Genomic DNA, 12,768 nt, shown 5'->3' with positions numbered 1-12,768 from the left:
CTTTTAGTTATCTCTTCCCTATTCTTGCATCCCTCTTTTGTAAATACGCTTCTCAGATACTTAACACAATGTGCTTCTTTAACATTTCCATAATTTATTTTCCTGGAACGGAGTCAAATGTTTTTGCTAAGTCTATGAAAGCACATACATTTTTTTTATACTCCCAGCATTTTTCCATGACTATTCTTAAAGTAAAAATGGGGTCAGATGTACTTCTATCTTTTCTATATCCAAACTGTTCTTCTCGTAGTTTCGGCTCTATCACTGTTCTTGCTCTCTTTTCTAGGATTCTTTCATAAAGTTTAGCTACTTGATTGATGAGAGAGATACCTTTGTAATTACCACAGAAACCTGAGTCGCCTTTACCTTTATAGACCGGTAGTATAATGGCCTTGCCCCAACTTTGTGGAATAGTTTCTTCTATCCAGGCCTTGTTTAATATTGTCAATATCATCTCTTTTAAGGCATCATTTCCCTCCTTTATCAGCTTGATCGGTAAGGCATCACAACCCGGTGCTTTATCGTTTTTCACCTTCTTCAGGGCTTCTTCTAGCTCGTTTCTTGTTATTTCATCATCTTGGTCTTGTCTCTCTTTAACGTCATCTTCGTTCTCTATACCTTCATCTATGTCTTCACCTCCCACATTCAGTAGGTTTTTAAAATAACTCTGCCATTTCTCGTTTATCTTGTTGGGTTCTACAATAACATTACCTTTGTCATCTTTAATGTTATGCACCATACTCTTATCTTTCCTATATGATTGTGCTAATCCAAAGATTTTCTTCTTACTACCTTTTAGATCTTGTTCTATTGTCTCTCCTAACTTCTTCCAAACATTTTGTTGTGCTGTTCTCTTCACTTCTTCTGCCTTATTTCTTGAAGTGACATACTCTATTCTTGTTTCAGGTGTTTTATGTCTCAACCACTTTTTTAGTGCCTTCACTTTTTCTTTTACTGCACACTTTACTTCCTCTGTCCACCATGGTGTATGTCTTTTCTTACTTCCTCCCACCATTTTTGTTCCTAACGTTTCTTCTGCTACACCTTTAATCATTTCCTTCAGATCTTAGCAATCCTCAGCTGCTTCCTCTCTGAGATTAATTTTCTCATCTACTGCTACCTGATACTTGTCTTTTGTTTCAGCATCTTTTAATGATTGAACTTTGATGACTTTTCTCTTTTCTATTTGTCTTTGCTATATCTTCTTAATATTTAAATCTCCAGTTAGAAGTCTGTGATCTGAATTTAGCGAATCACCTGGTAGAACTTTCACGTTGTTGAATAATCTTTTATCAGATGTCAGCATGTAGTCAATAATGGGCCTTTTGTCAAACTGATCGGTTAACTGATTCCATCTGTATCTTGTATACCTATGTTCATCTCTATGTTTAAAAAAGGCGTTCATAGTCTTCATGTTATTTTCATGCATAAATCTATCAGATTTACCCCTTCTCTGTTTTTAACTTCTTCTCCAAAGGGTCCAATGATGTCCTGTATATCTTTTTTGTCCTGTCCAACCCTAGCATTAAAATCACCCATGATTATAGTGACATTATCTGGGTTCATATCAATGTTATCCTCCAGCATCACTAAAAACTCCCTTTTTCATCATAGGTGTGTCCTTGTTGAGGTGCATACACTTGATATATAAAGTATCTTTTACCTTTGATGTTCAGTACACAGTACATAGGTCTCTCATATATCAATTTTACGTTTTGAGAGTGTTGGTCCTATCATAATTTCTACTCCATGTTTTCTTCTTCCTGTTTCAACTCCACTATACATCAAAACAAATCCATCATCTAATTTTTCCCTCTTTCCTTTCCAAAATGTCTTGTCTCCGCCATACCAAATAAGTCTATTTTTTTTTTTACTCAGCATCATTTCAATGATTTCTTCTTCTTTGTCCTTGTATGTGGCAATGTTTAAAGTTGCACATCTTATTTTTGGCATAGTTCGAGCTCTGGCCCATAAATGTTTCTTATTTCGTCTTTTTGATTGGTCCGCCCTGGTTCCGAGGCTGTCCTTTGAGTTTCTCGAGCAAATAGGTCTTTTTACGTCATCGGCTAGCTAGGCCTGTCATGACAACCCTCCTCTTTTATCCGGGCTTGGGACCAGCATGGGATCTAGATGTCATTCCCCATGGCAGAGTTATCATTCCCCATGACAGAGTTTCATTCCCCATGGCAGAGTTTCTTCAAGGGTATAGTAAGTCTAAAACAATTAGACTATATGTGATGACAGTGAGACAATTGAAAGAAACTAGGAACTCTAGAATTGATTATAGAAATAGAGGATCTGAACATATAATTGGAACCACTTCAAAGGATGCTAGAAAAGAATGTTACAATTGTAATACCTGGGGGCATAAAGCACAAGACTTTTATTATGGAACAATTTGTAGAAATTGCAAATATGAGGGTCATGATTAATATCATTGTAGAAACCCACCTTTCTGCATGTATCATAAAAGAATAGGCCACAGAACACATGAATGTAGAAATTTTTGTGTGCACCCCGAAACAGGAGGAAAAACCCCAGACACAGAATAAACCAATACTACAGTATTCCCCATAGATATACACATAGATAGTATTGTGTTAGGGATAAGAGTGATAGAAGGGAGAAAGAAAACTCCAACATTAAATATTGTTGTAAACTGACTATAAAAATTAGAAGGACTTCTATAGGGCCTCTCATTGCTGGTAGAGTGTTCAATAAAAGAATTAAAATATCTATTAATACAGGATCTGTAGTTAATGTTATAACTATTAGAATCTTAAACTAATTGAAACCAGGAGTGAAATTCTTGGAACCAATCCATTACTCATTACAAGAGGTAGCTAGAAATCAGTTAAAAACATTGGGCAATGTTGAATTAGAAGTTATCTTATATAAAAATGAGCATTTGTACATTCCAGTGATAGTTGTAGAAGAATCTGTTTTCACAGGAAATTTATTGATAGGATTTACAACTATGAGAAAAGAGAACATAGTCATATGTCCTGCTGAGTTAGGAATTTTAGTGAAATCACAGTTAATCTAATTTCTAAATCAACCAGACTTAAAGCCAGTGATATGAATCAAAGAATCCCTAGAAATAGAGAAAAAAATAACAATTATATTTTAGATAACGAGGCCGAGTGGTCCAGACCAACAGAAAATAAAGTCTCATATAGTGAATCCAACTCAGATGTTCAAGAAATCCCCCAAAAAATGACTAATTCATCAACTACAAATGAAGCCTTGCAAATTGTGGCTGGAGACGTAATAAAGTCGACCTTATTACACTACAGAGCAATTATCAGGGTTGTAGTGCAGTTGAAAGGAGTCATTGTAGACTCTGAAATTTTAATCATCCCAGAATCAATGAGATTAAAAGGTTTGAAATTGGACTCAGGGATTTATAATTGAAATATGAACATGGTAGAGATATTAGTGATTAGTACTCTGAAGAAATACATAGTCTTAAGAAAAGGTACACAAATAGGATGTTTTCAATAGTTTACTAAACCCATTTAGATTTTAAATGAGAGTACTGAAGAGGTGGAATTACTGTTGGATGGTATCTCAACATATGAGTTGTGGTAGTACGTGGTCGTAGTTGAGCGGTGTTCGGAGGCTTTGAATAAAAAGCAGCGGAGCACGTGTAGCTCTGTCTCTCTCTGTGGTCTTTCTCTCCTTTATTTGGTGACAGGAGGTGCTTATATACATGGCTCGTGGTTAGGTTGCCGACGAGATAATATTTATTTACAAGATGCAGTTTTAGCAAATATTAGAGATCAGGATTGGTTTTAACTACCTTATACATTGCATATACATATTTACAAATGACATACAGTTGTCCGAGGTTGGACAGGATAGACATATCCCGTAGGAAAGGGATTTAAATATAATGTGTATCAATGCTTGGCTTGGTGGCAATCCTTTAGGGTTCGTGAGACGTCCAACTGCGCGTGAGGTGTCTGCCTGGACAATAGCGACCTGACCCGTAGTGACCAGGTGCGTGAAGATGTCAGGTCGAGTACCAGGCTACTCTGACTGCACCGAAATGCATCGGTGTCGTGCCGATAGTATAAGCAGAGGTGGTAGATGAATGTCTAGGAGATTTTGGTGGTAGATTACGTCTTCTAGGAGGTCTAGATGCTACAGTTGCTCGGCATACGCTACCAGTGTCCGTCCTCGCGACACCATGAGCTTGAGATCCACATAGGCTTGGTGCACGAACTGTTAAGGAGATAGAAGAAGGAGGGGTGTGCCTAGGTGAAGGGGTTGACCTTCCCTGAGTGGCAAAGGTGATCTGCACAGCTAGAAGGGAGATACTTGGTTATGGCATGATAAGATGAACATGAATGATAAATATTGGTTTTGGAAATAGATGCTTGGATTTGTTGGGGCTAAAGAAACTTATACAATTCTATTTCTGAGGCTATAGCGTGGTGTCGGGATCGGTGGAGTGGTAAAGGTGTTTGTGTCTAGAGTCTCGGTCGTGTGTGTTGGTTGTAGTATGGGCGGGGATGGAATGTCATCCATGTCGAGACCTCTAGGAACTAGTTTGATATGATCTAAATGTAGGATAGCCTCTGTGAGTTCGCGTAAGTGGAGAGCTTTGATCTTATTGTGCGGAAGTATGTCGGTGACCCGAAATGGACCATGGAATTTGGGTGCAAGTTTTGATGTGGGTTGGTGGTTGGTGTGGTATATTATGTCACCTACAGAAACATTGCAATCTCTGGAGTGAGCGTTCTTCAACCTAAGCATATCTGCTTTTGAGAGAGTCAGTGACTCATGTATTCTCTTGAAAAGAGTGTTGAAATTATTGAGAGTTTCTAGACCTCCTAGAAGACGTAATCTACCACCAAAATCTCCTAGACATTCATCTACCACCTCTGCTTATACTATCGGCACGACACCAATGCATTTCGGTGGTAGATTACGTCTTCTAGGAGGTCTAGATGCTACATTACTAATTTCATATATCTGTTCAGTTCAAGAAGAAACAGAGTTGGGAAAGAAATACAAGAATCATCCAGAACTTACTAGTTGCCCTGAGTTAGAAGAAAGCTTAATTGCTTTGCTCATGAAACACAATAAAACAATTGCTTTACCGGTGGACGTCTTAGGCAAAACAACTGTTTTAAAACTTCAGATCAAATTAAAACCAGGGACTCAACCTATTTATATACCTGTCTAAAGAGTACCACTTTGTAAACTAACCATTGTAGATAAATTGATCACTGAAATGTTATCGCAGGTTATTATTGAACATAGTAAAAGTGAGTGGAACTTCGTTCTGATTCTGGTGCCATAATCAGATGGTACCATGCGCCTAGTTATTGATTATAGGGAATTAAATAAACATACCCTACGTGACCGATTACTACTACCAGTGATAGGGGACATTCTTAGAACTTTTGGAACTTAGAATAGGTATTTTAGCACTATAGATATCAAATCTGCTTTTTGGTAAATGGAGTTGCATGAAGACTCACGCGAATTTGCAGCATTTTCAACTCCAACGGGACACTATGAGTTCAAACGAATGCCATTTGGGCTATGTAATAGTCCATTAACTTACATGAGATTAATGAATACAGTTCTAGATGGGTTGTTAGGAAACACTGCCAGTGTATTTCTAGATTATATTTTAATAGTTTCCTAGCCTGCGACTAAGCACTTTAAGAAATTATATTTTATATTCTCAAGACTAGTTAAAGCAGGATTGTAAGTAAAACTTGAAAAATGTAAGTTTTTGCCGGACAGTGTTATTTATTTGGGACATGATATAGACAGGCATGGACTTAGTACAGTAAATTCAAAGGTTGAATCAGTAAAGAATTTTCCAGTTCCAAACAATGTAGAAAAAGTTAGAAGTTTCTTAGGATTGACAGGATATTATCGGAAAATTATCCAAGTTTATGAAAACATAGCTAATACACTAAGTTCTTTGTTGAGGAAAGACTCAAATTTCATCTGGAGACCTGCACAACAGCAAGCTTTTGACAAGTTGAAAGAAACTTACGAGTTCTTCAGTTTTTATATTTCCAGACTATGATAAAGAGTTCATTCTTTGTACTGATGCGTCTGACATAGGATTAGAAGATATACTTATGCAAGAGAGATATGGAACTTTGAAACCAATAGCTTACACATCTAGAATTTGTAATAGTGCAGAGAGAAACTACTCTATGATAGCAGTGATATATTCATTAGAAAGTTTTTGAGATATGATGCTGGGATATCCAATCAGAGTGTGGACTGATCATACAGCTATCCAGAATTCATTTAAGCATAAGAATCTTAGGGGCAGACTAGCAAGTTGGTTTGCTATACTTCATTGCTATCAGGTTACGTTTGAATATATTCCAGGTAGAAAGAATCTTGCAGCAGATGCACTTTCTAGAAAAATTAGCCAACCAACGACCTGGGTTGATAAATTTTATTTGAAGTATTGATGAGCTTGTAACCTTAGATAAGGAAATTATGATACGAGAATAGAGGGATGATAAGACATGTGACTTATTAGCCCAGTATTCGATGAACCCAAGAGGAAATCCACCAAAACTACCAAAAGGGCATAAGATAGAGGAATTTCATTTGACTAATGGACTTTTGTATAGAAAAACAGTTGTAAGTGGGAAAGATATTACTAAAGGCATATACATAGTATATTGTGTGTGTGTGTGCGTGTGTGTGTGTGTGTGTGTGTGTGTGTGTGTGTGTGTGTGTGTGTGTGTGTGTGTGTGTGTGTGTGTGTGTGTGTGTGTGTGTGTGTGTGTGTGTGTGTGTGTGTTTGTGTGTGTGTGTGCCTGAAGAAGATATTAGCAGAAAGTATGTAAGCGATGGGCAGGACAGAACTTACAAGTCAGCAGCTTGATGAGCAGCAGTACTTGGATTGTTGATTTCTTCTCCTAAAGCTTCCAACAACTCCTTGCGGTAATCATCAAAATCTCCATCAATCTCATTGATAGTCTGGTCTTCAATGACCCATAAGATACACTCGATTTTGCGTATAAGTCGTTCGTCGTGAGATACAATGATTACCCCTCCCTTATAATCCCAAATGGCTTCAGCAAGAGCATCAATACTTTCAATATCCAAGTTGTTGGTAGGCTCATCAAGAATTAGTACATCTGGTGCACTGACAGAGTTCTGCAAGGGCTACTCTGGTGTTCTGACCACCTGATAAATCATTGTTTTTGATTGTGTGAGCATGGGAGGATAAACCAAAGGTTCCAAGGGCTTTACGTGCTTTTTCATAGGGCAAATTAAACAACCGCATGAGATACTCTGCAGGTGATTCCTCAGATGTCAATTGCTTACCAGAGTGCTGATAAAACCTTCCAATTTTCAAACGATGGTTTTTCCTCACCTCACCATCAGTTGGAGTCAACTCACTCACAAGCAATTTTAATAATGTGGATTTGTAACTCTCCATATCAATACCAAAGTCTGTTTTTCTGAAAAGTTGTTTGTGTCCTAAGTAGGCAAATGAAACATTGTAAAGATCCAAGACAGGAGGCTGAATAGGTGGTGGTTATGGAAATGAAAATTTGACAAAATATTCATGTGGTTTTTCTAAAAGTTCAGTAGGGCCATTCCCCTCCTCTTCTCGCTTGCTCTTGACCCTGTTCTTCTCTTGTTTTCGGGTAAGAGCTTCCTTCTGCTTCTTCTCAGCTTGTTTCTTGGTGGCTCCTGATATCTTCATTTCCTTAATATGTTTCTCTTGCTTTTCCCAGGCCTTCAGTTGTTCTTTGAGCATCTGTACCAACATCTTAAATATGGAGTAATTCTTCTTATAGTAGAACAGTTTCAGCTAACCAAAATGAATGATGTCAGTGCACACATTGTCAAGTAAGGACAGGTCATGGGAAACAATGAGTAGAGTATTCTTCCAGCCCTGCAAGTAATTGTCAAGCCAGATAACAGCATTCAAGTCAATATGATTGGTAGGTGGTTCATCAAGCATAAGCAAGGCAGGTTCCATAAAGAGTGCTCGAGCAAGTGACACACGCATCCTCCACCCTCCAGAGAAGTTCTTGGTGGCTCTCCCCTGCATCTCTTTTGTAAAACCAAGACCTGCCAAGATTCTTCTTGCTTTTGATTTGGGTTTATCTGCACCTATGGCTTTCAGTTCTTCATAAACTCCTTGTAAACGATCCATATCTACACTCTTGTTCTTCTTCTTCTTCATGTTAGCCTCTAATCATCCCTCTCATTGATGAGCTCTGTCGTTTCTTGTCTGCCTCCAGGCCAACATCGATGGCTGCGGTGTCATCAGAAACCACTTCCTGTTCACAGTACAGCAAATCTATGTTTGGGGGGAATAATAAGAGCACGATTCTGGATGTGACGGAGTAGGGTAGTCTTTCCGTGCCCATTGGGGCCTACCAATCCATGTCTGCGCCCTTGTGCAATAAGTAGGGAAGCATTGCTGAACAATGCTTTGTCTTTTGCAGAAATACTGAATTTTTCAATCTTAATGTCTACTATATTTTCAAGCTGGTCTTGCTTCTTTGCATATTTTTCTGCCTGGGACACAGTAAAGTTTTCATCAATAGATGAAGACCCATGGCCACCTTTATTGAGCATTGCCTCCATCTACTCTGCATATTCCTTTTCTTTTTTAAGTTTCTTTCCTTGTGTCTAAGGTAGTCCATGGCTTCCCTTTCTTCTCGTTTCAATCTCCTTATCCTCTCCTCTTTCGTTTCCTCTTCTTCTTCTTCTTCTTCCTCCTGAACTACCTGTGGTGCTGGTGGTGGAGCTTCTGGTTCAGTTTCCATTTTCTCTTCGACCTCTGGTTCTGGAGTCATTTCAGGGGTAACATTTTTTTCCTCACTCACTTCCTTCTTGCAAAGGATTGCAAAGGCGGAGCATGCCGATAGGAGACCTTTTGGTCCATATCTAGGTCGGATGCGAAAAAAAATCATAATGATAAAAAATATATATATATAATAATGTAAGTAACAAATAAAAGACATAAATAAATGCATAGGTATAGTTAGATAATAAACAAACAGGTAAATAGTAAATAATGATAAATTGACATATAACTAATAATAAATGAAAATCAGACAGACAAACGATAAAAAAAACAAAAACAAATAATATGAAAAAAATTATAATCATTACAGCATCTTGATCAGGTGTTTATCTAAATTATTCTTAAAGCTTCGAACTGAACTACACTGCACTACCTGTGCAGGAAGTTTATTCCATTCATTAACTACACGGTTGGTAAAGTTGTTTCTACCTACTTCCAAATTGAATCTATTTCCGGACAGTTTGAGACCATTGTTTCTTGTCTGATTCTCATTCAATGTGAAAATTTGGTCACTTTTGATGTTGTCAATTCCCTTTAAAATCTTAAAGACCTGTATCAAGTTACCTCTGAGTCTACGCTTTTTTAGGGAAAACAGATTCATATGTTTTAGTCGATTTTCGTATGATTTACTTTTGATATTTGGAATCTGTTTTGTGGCTCGCCGTTGTACTTTTTCCAGTCTGTCAATGTCTTTAATGAGATTCGGTGACCATACGGAAACAGCATATTCCAAATGTGGACGAACTAACGATTTATATAGCTTGTTAATTAGTGATAGACTTTTGAAATCAAAAGATCGCGCAATCAGTCCTAGAATCTTATTTGCCTTTTCAGAGGCTGAAATACACTGCTTAGATGATTTGAGATCGTTACTGATAATTACGCCGAGATCTTTTTCACTATCCACTTTTAGTTAACGAATTTCCACATAACTTGTAATCGTACTTACTGTTATTTTTACCTATGTGCATTACTTTGCATTTACCTGTGTTAAATTTCATTAGCCACTTTTCAGACCATTGCTGTAATTTATCTAAATCTTCTTGAATATCTAATTGGTTTGAGTGATCATTTGCCACTCCGCACAGTTTTGTATCATCAGCAAATTTGGAAACAGTAGATTTTAGTCCATGGTCTATATCATTTATATATACTATGGATAGAAGTGGTCCAAGAACGGAACCCTGAGGAACTCCACTTGTAACATTTTCCCATCTAGAAGTTTTTCCATTTCAAACAACTCTCTGTTTTCGACCATTCAACCAATTACTAGTCCAACCTAATAGGCTACCACTTATTCCATGTAAAGCTAATTTAGTAAGTAGTCTTTCGTGTGGGACGGTATCAAAAGCTTTTGCAAAGTCTAGATATATTAAATCTATATTGTTTCTTTTGTCATAATTCGAGATAACTGTGTTGTAGAATTCGAGTAAGTTAGTCACGCAAGAACGTTTCCGTCTGAAACCATGCTGGCTATCATTTATCAAACGGTTACTTTCTAAGTGATGTTCGATAGCATCTCTGATAATAGTTTCCATTATTTTTCCTACGATTGAAGTCAAACTTATAGGCCTATAGTTATTTGGCTTCTTTTTGTCACCTTTTTTGAATATGGGAGTAACGTTAGCTAGCTTCCATTCTCTTGGGACATCTCCGGATATGATGGATTTCTTGAAAATAATTTCTAATGGAACAACAATCTCATTTTTCATTTCCTTTAAGATTCTTGGATGCCAACCGTCAGGCCCTGGTGTTTTATTAACTTTGAGTTTATCTATACACCTTTTATTATTTTCTTTTGTTATATTTACCGTAGTAAGTAAGTTTACCCTAGACTTTTCACAGGTTTCAGTTTGGAATTCACTTTGAGGTGTTTCGTTTACGAATACCGAGCTAAAATAATTGTTTAAGATATTACACATTCCTTCATTTGAATATTCAAGTTGACCGTCATCAGATAATAGTGGACCAATGTGATTCCTAACAACCTTTTTATCTCTAACATAGCTATAGAATTCTTTGGAATTCTCTTTGGATTTATCAGCGATGTTCATTTCGTATTGTCGTTTTCTTTTTCTTATTGTCTTTTTAAATCCCTCTATATTGATACATAACTTACATAGTCATTAGATGCACCCGAGCACTTATATTTCTTATAAGCTTGTCTCTTTTTAGCAATATTTTTTTCAGTTTCTTTGTCGAGCCACTTTGAGCGAGCCTGATTTGGGGGACGTCTGTCCTTAAAAAGGAATGTAAGTTTGAATCATCTTAGTGAGCGTATTTTGAAATATCTCCCACATCTGATCTACAGGTCTTTCGTTTAATTTTGCCTCCCAATCTGTAAGCTGAAGCTCCTGACGTAGTCCTATGAACTGAGCTTTACTGAAATCGGGTATTTTAAAAACACAAGTATCTATTCTAAAATTGTTTAGGAGTTTGAATCTAACTAAGTTGTGATCGCTATTTGCAACAGATTCACCGACTTCTACATCAGTTACCATGCTTTCGCGGCTAGTTATCAATAGATCGAGTAAGTTTCCATATCTTGTGGGCTCTTTTACATGCTGAATTAAGTAATTGTCACCAAGAAAATCAATCAAGTGGCTACCTACACGGCCATGTTCACAAGTCATCCAATCAATGTCAGTAAAATTGAAATCACCCATTATCAATAAATCCCGGTTGCAGAAACTAGACAGTTCTTGAAATAACAGTTTGTCGTCTGCTAATGATAATGTCTTTGGCCTATATATTACACCTATATTCATTTTTTGTCCATTTGTTTGGGTTAACTCAACCCACAAACTATCATATGCATCCTGTTTCACTTTCTCTAAAACACAAGCATGAACATTGTTTTTAACGTACAACAGAATACCCCCACCTTTCTTGTGGTTTCTATCCTGATGAAAGTGTTTAAATCCCGCAATACTAAATTCAGCTTCGAACTCTGTACCATTTAACCATGTCTCAGTTATTCCTATCATATCGAGATTTTCGCTTTTGACATACGCCTGTATTTCTTGAAATTTGTTCCTAATACTACGATCATTTAAAGTACATGGTTTTAAGAAACTCGTGATTATTTCTTTTTGACACATTTTGAGTTTCAATATCATGTCTTACATTATCATTTTGTTTTTTATTTATACCTTGCTCTATATTATTATTTGGTCCTTCATTGACATTCAATGCCTCATTAACATTTCTCTCGACTTTCTTCTCTATTCTCAGTTTCCTCCTCATCTTCATCTTCCTCTTCCTCCTCAATCTCCTCTTCCTCTTCTAATTCTATCAGTTTCTTTCCTTTATTTTTCACTTTAGCTTGCTTTTTTTCGCTTTGAAACAATCATCATTTCATCAGCTTTTTCATCATTAATGACCATGCCATTTATCTTATCATCTATCTCTTCATCACTCCAATCATCACCTTTCTTTTTCTTCTTACCCTTTTTCTTCATTTGCTTCTTCTGTCCCCCCCTTTGGTTTTTCTTCATCCTCATTCTCCTCTTCATTCAGTTTTATGTTCTTCACCTTGTCTGCTAACTTTTCACTCTCATCATCACTCCACAACTCCTCTTTCTTTCCCTTCTTTTTATCCTTCTTCTTTGCATTTCTCTTATGACATTTCTCCCTTGGTGTTTCATCATCACTGTCAACTACTTTCTTCACATTGATGTCCTCGTCGTCCCCGTCCCATTCGTCCTTCTTTTTACCTTTTTTTCCTTTCTTCGGGGGCATCTTGAAGTTATTATACGTCTATATCACAGTCGGAAATCCTTAAAACATTAAGGTGAATATGTATCAAACAACCAATCTGCCTGGCCTGGTGTGTGTGTGTGTGTGTGTGTGTGTGTGTGTGTGTGTGTGTGTGTATACGACCCATGTACCGTAGATCTATGTAATATTAAAAACCGATTGGTTCATACAAGTTCTAGTTGGTT

The 12,768-nt window shown here is 37.1% G+C and overlaps 1 pseudogene; it reads right to left on the bottom strand.

Annotated features, from left to right (window-relative positions):
* Positions 1 to 6,827: 6,827 nt before the first annotated feature.
* Positions 6,828 to 12,565, bottom strand: LOC143023493 (ATP-binding cassette sub-family F member 1 pseudogene; annotated as a pseudogene).
* Positions 12,566 to 12,768: the final 203 nt, after the last annotated feature.

This window comes from Oratosquilla oratoria, unplaced genomic scaffold (genome assembly GCF_046742065.1).
Source record: "Oratosquilla oratoria isolate Oo_2021 unplaced genomic scaffold, ASM4674206v1 SCAFFOLD48, whole genome shotgun sequence".
NCBI classification, from domain to species: domain Eukaryota; kingdom Metazoa; phylum Arthropoda; class Malacostraca; order Stomatopoda; family Squillidae; genus Oratosquilla; species Oratosquilla oratoria.
This window is presented reverse-complemented; position numbering and strand designations above follow the sequence as displayed.